At 39.4% G+C, this 6,000-nt stretch overlaps 1 pseudogene; it reads right to left on the bottom strand.

Moving 5' to 3' along the window:
* Positions 1 to 994: 994 nt before the first annotated feature.
* On the bottom strand, positions 995 to 2,113 carry LOC122429150 (annotated as a pseudogene).
* Between the last annotated feature and the right edge of the window lie 3,887 nt (positions 2,114 to 6,000).

Raw genomic sequence — 6,000 nt, 5'->3', positions numbered from 1 at the left:
TCATTATCTGGCCAGTGGGAGGAAGGCTTCTTATGTAAGACAGTCTCCTTGTCCACTTAGGTATTGATTTGATTAAAAAAAAAAAAAGAAAAAAAACCCTCCACCATTTGTATGCAGTTGTGCCTGTTCATTTTCAATGAAAAATTATAGCAACACAGAGACAGAAATTCTCCTTCCATAGTGCCTACCATTTCACTACATGTAATTGGGCTTCTAATAAAAAGATTCATGTATTGGTGATGTTCTTCTAAGGGACCTTTCTAGGGCAGTTATGGGCTGGAGGTATAGATACTCTGGTCAAATATGAAAGAGAACTTTTAAATTCTGGATAACTTTCTGAGATAGCAATGTATTTCTTGATTCCTAGGGACTTTATGAATGGAATGGACTGAAATATGTTTTTTATGGTTTAGTTATTCATCTGTGTGAAGGAGAGTACAAAATCAGATACTCTTTCAAGATCCTTTTCTAGTTCTGGGTTTTTACATATTTAAAATTCAAGAGCACAAATAAATTTTAAGCTTTCCATTTTATTTTGCCCCTAAGGCACATAAATAGAGCATGGGAATGGTAAATGGAAAGAAAAATTATAAACTTGAGTTTAAACTTCTTTTTCCTTAAAATAACAAAGCTATGATTTGCCATATACTCTGTACAGCTTTGGAAGAGAATCCGTCCCCCATTTATTCCTAAGAATTATTATATTCAGGAGAAAGACATGGGGAAGAGTTTTTATAAATAAAATTTTATTCAAGATTGGCAGCCATTGTAAATAGATAACAAATGAGAACTGGCTATATAGCACAGGGAACTTGACTCAGTGCTCTGTAGTGACCTAAATGGAAAGGAAATCTAAAAGAGGGGATGTATGCATACGTGTGGCTGATTGGCTTTTTTTTTTTATATTGTATGTTTTTTTACTTAATACATTCAGAGACTTATATAAATTAGCTATTTATTAAAAATGTTACTCTCAACTATGTTAACTTCATGTGTTTCAAGAGAATACTGTATATACACAACCTGATTTGCTATAACAGAATTTTCAGAAGCTATACAAATCTTTAGTTACAAATCAACTTAAACTTTTTTGGAAATAATTTCTACTAAAGATTCGTAATTAGCACAGTCCTTCAATGACTGTACAAGTTCATCCAGTAGGTACTCTCCTTGCATAAAAGTTTCAAGATCATGAAATGACTTGTTTATTCTGTGATCTGTGACCCAGTTCTGTGGAAAATTATATGTTCTTATTTTCTCTGACCTTCCTTTTGTGCCAATCTGAATCTTCCTAGCATTGTATTGTTTACTTGTTTCTTCTTCTAGCTGCAGGCTGTACAGTTTTGCACGTAACTTTTTCATAGCCATCTCTTTATTTTTCAGTTGAGATCTTTCTTGTTGGCATTCGGAAACAATACCCGTTGGGAGATGAACGATCCAGACAGCACTGTCCGTGGTGTTCACATGCTGCCCCCCGGCTCCACTGGCTCGCTTAGTATCAATCCTCAAATCCTTAGGATTAATCACCAGGTTAATCTCGGTGGGCTGGGGTAAGATGGTTACAGTCACGGTGCTGGTGTGGGTGCGGCCTTGCTTCTCTGTCCTGGGCACTCTCTGGACTCTGTGCACACCTCCTTCAAACTTCATGTGCTTATAGGCTTCTGAACCCGCAATGCTGGCGGACGCATGTCTAAGGCCACCTATTTCACTTGGAAAATATTCCAGGGTTTCAAAATGCCATCTTTTAAATGCAGCATACTGCTGATACATATCAAATATCTCTGAGGTAAACAACATTGCCTCCTGACCCCCAACTCCTGCAGTTACCTCCAGGATCAAATCATTTTTATCTGTTTCTTCTGAGGGAACCAAAGTAAGATAATCTGATGCTTTAATTGAGCTATTTCTTTTTCACATGAAGTTATTTCATTTTCGGCAAGTTTCCTTAAGTCCTCATTTTCATCTGGCACTCGAGGAAGGTCCGCAGAGGTCCGCCGCGGGCAAACAGCTCCTCCAGGGGTAGGTTACCGCAGCTCAGGTGTTGGCGGGCCGGGACAACATCCCGACGGGCCCAAAAGCCCCGAAAAACATTCCAAAGTAACCGGGAGCGCATAACTACAGCCAGTCCACCAGGGCAGACAAGACCCGGAAGTCTGATTGGCTTTTTGATGTACAGCACAAATTAATACAACATTGTAAAGCAACTATCCTCCAATTTTAAAAAAGAGGGTTGGCAGCCATTCATGTTCGAGGAAATAATAATAGGGCAATAACTCCTTATTGCCAAATTCAGATTTAAATTGAAGAAAGTAGGGAAAACCATTCAGGTATGACCCAAATCATCCCCTTAACGATTATACAGTGGAAATGACAAATAGATTCAAGGGATTAGATCTGATAGACAGAGTGCCTGAAGAACTATGGACAGAGGTTCGTGACATTGTACAGGAGGCAGGGATCAAGACCATCCCCAAGGAAAAGAAATGCAAAAAGGCAAAATGGTTGTCTGAGTAGGCCTTACAAATAGCTGTGGAAAGAAGAGAAGCAAAAGGCGTACTGTTGTCCATAGTGGTTCTATCAGTTTGCATTCCCGCCAACAGTGTAAGTGGGCTCCCTTTTCTCCACACCCTCTCCAGCATTTATTCTTTGATGATGGCCATTCTGACCAATGTGAAATGATACTTCATTGTGGTTTTGATTTGCATTTCTCTGATAATGAGCGATATTGAGCATCTTGTAATACCTGGAATGACTTTTATTTCTTGACCAAGTTCTGACTGACTGGATAACATGATTGGATAACATGGTTCAAAACTTCTAGAGTACTTCTTCCTGCTAAGTGACTGGGGTCCATATCATAGATCACAGATGACCTCATTACCAGAAGGTCAAATAAATGAAAGAAGATGGGGCTTCAGAGAATTGTACAGGCATATAAATGCCTTGTTTCTCCTTTGCCTGAAATGGAGCAAAACTAACCAGATGAAATTAAACCCATGAAAACATCTTTTATATGGGCTCCTCTGGGTCATAGGGTGAACTTGCCTCCTTCTCTCTGTTATCTAATAATGGCCTTCTCCTATTCCCCCTTGCTATCTCTTCTATTTCTTAAATGACTTCATCTGTAAGGATAAAAAACTATACAGTGGAAACAATATCAACTTTTGAAATTGGAGCATAAGATTAATGGGCATGATTTGAAAAACAGAAATTATAATATTAATGATGATGAAAAACTGTTAAAATGAGTCAGGAAGAAAATAGCGTCTGAAGAGGCCTTAAAAATAGCTGTGAAAAGAAGAGAAGTGAAAAGCAAAAGAGAAAAGGAAAGATATACCCATTTGAATGCAGAGTTCCAAAGAATAGTAAGGAGAGGTAAAAAAGGCTTCCTCAGTGATCAGTGCAAAAAAATAGGGGAAAATAATAGAATGGGAAAGACTAGAGATCTCTTCAAGAAAATTAGAGATGCAAAGATGAGCACAATAAAGGACAGAAATGGTATGGACCTAACAGAAGCAGAAGATATTAAGAAGAGGTGGCAAGAATACACAGAAGAACTATACAAAAAAGATCTTCACGACCCAGATAATCAAGAAGGTGTGATCACTCACCTGCAGCCAGACATCCTGGAATGTGAAGTCTAGTGAGCCTTAGGAAGCATCGCTACAGACAAAGTTAGTGGAGGTGATGGAATTCAAGTTGAGCTATTTCAAATCCTAAAAGATGATGCTGTAAAAATGCTGCACTCAGTATGTCAGCAAATATGGAAAACTCAGCAGTGGCCACAGAAAAAGTCAGTTTTCATTCCAATCCCAAAGAAAGGCAATGCCAAAGAATGCTCAAACTACCTCACAATTGTACTCTTCTCACACACTAGCAAAGTAATGCTCAAAATTCTCCAAGCCAGGCTTCAGCAATACGTGAACCATGAACTTCCAGATGCTGGTTTTAGAAAAGGCAGAGGAACCAGAGACCAAATTGCCAACATCTGCTGGATCATCTAAAAAGCAAGAGAGTTCCAGAAAAACATCTATTTCTGTTTTATTGACTATGCTAAAGCCTTTGACTGTGTGGATCACAATAAACTATGGAAAGTTCTTAAAGAGATGGGAATACCAGACCACCTGACCTGCCTCTTCAGAAACCTGTATGCAGGTCAGGAAGCAACAGTTAGAACTGTTGGACCAACAAACTGGTTTCAAATAGGAAAAGGTGTACGTCAAGGCTGTATATTGTCACCCTGCTTATTTAACTTATATGCAGAGTACATCATGAGAAACGCTGGGCTGGAAGAAGCACAAGCTGGAATCAAGATTGCTGGGAGAAATATCAATAACCTCAGATATGCAGATGACACCACCCTTATGGCAGAAACTGAAGAAGAACTAAAGAGCCTCTTGATGAAAGTGAAAGAGGAGAGTGAAAACATTGGCTTAAAGCTCAACATTCAGAAAACTAAGATCATGGCATCTGGTCCCATCACTTCACGGCAAATAGATGGGGAAACAGTACAAACAGTGGCTGACTTTATTTTTTTGGGCTCCAAAATCACTGCAGATGGTGATTGCAGCCATGAAATTAAAAGATGCTTACTCCTTGGGAGGAAAGTTATGACCAACCTAGACAGCATATTAAAAAGCAGAGACAAAAAAAAAAAAAAAAAGCAGAGACATTATTTGCCAACAAAGGTCCATCTAGTCAAGGCTATGGTTTTTCCAGTAATCATGTATGGATGTGAGAGTTGGACTGTAAAGAAAGCTGAGCGCCAAAGAATTGATGCTTTTGAACTGTGATGTTGGAGAAAACTCTTGAGAGTCCCTTGGACTACAAGGAAATCAAACCAATCCATCCTCAAGGAGATCAGTCCTGGGTGTTCATTGGAAAGACTGATGTTGAAACTGAAACTCCAAAACTTTGGCTACCTGATGTGAAGAACTGACTCATTTGAAAAGACCCTGATGCTGGGAAAGATTGAAGGCAGGAGGAGAAGGGGATGACAGAGGATGAGATGGTTGGATGGCATCACCGACTCAACGGACATGAGTTTGGGTAGACTCTGGGAGCTGGTCATGGACAGGGAGGCCTGGCATTCTGCAGTCCATGGGATCGCAAAGAGTTGGACATGACTGAGTGACTAAACTGAATTGAACTGTTCAGAATTTATCATGTACTGTATCAGGCACTACTGGTGATGCAATGATTAAAAAACTGATCTGCTTGTAAGAAGCTAGATGAGAGAAGAAGTAAATTTTACTGTAGTGAACAACAATGACTGAAACATAAAAAGATTGATCCTTTTCCAGAAAAGAAGTCTAGGGGAGATAAGCCAGGGTTGGACTAGTGGTTTCATAGTCTTTGGACTCTGGCCTCCTTCTATCTATTTCATCATCCTTAACTGAAGGTCCATAATGAAGGTCACTGCATAACCCAAGATAGCTTTCTCTTTTTTTTAACTTTATATTGGAGTATAGTCGATTAACAATGTTGTGATAGTTTCAGGTGGACAGCAAAGGGATTCAGCCATACATATACATGTATCCATTCTCCCCCAAACTCCCTTCCCATCCATACTGCCACATAACATTTAGCAGAGTTCCCTGTGTTATACAGTAGGTTCTTGTTGGTTGTCCATTTTAAACATAACAGTGTGTACATGTCCATCCCAAACTCCCTAACTATCCCATCTCCCAGCAACCATAAGTTCCTTCTCTGGTCTGGGAGTCTGCTTTTGTTTTGTAAATAAGTTCATTTGTATCATTTCTTTTTAGATTCCACATATAAGGGATATCATACAATATTTCTCCTTCTCTGTCTGACTTACTTCACTCAGTACGACAATCTCTAGGTCATTCCATATTGCTGCAAATCACATTATTCAAGATGGCTTTCTTAGCTGTAGCCGTCCCCTCTTCACCCCAGGCAGCAGGAAGGTGGAAGGAGGAAAGGACAAAATGTTTAGCCTCCCATCTGAATTTGTCCTCCTTTATCTGTCTTCCTGTA

Source organism: Cervus canadensis, chromosome 28, assembly GCF_019320065.1.
Source record: "Cervus canadensis isolate Bull #8, Minnesota chromosome 28, ASM1932006v1, whole genome shotgun sequence".
Classification (NCBI taxonomy): Eukaryota; Metazoa; Chordata; class Mammalia; order Artiodactyla; family Cervidae; genus Cervus; species Cervus canadensis.
This window is presented reverse-complemented; position numbering and strand designations above follow the sequence as displayed.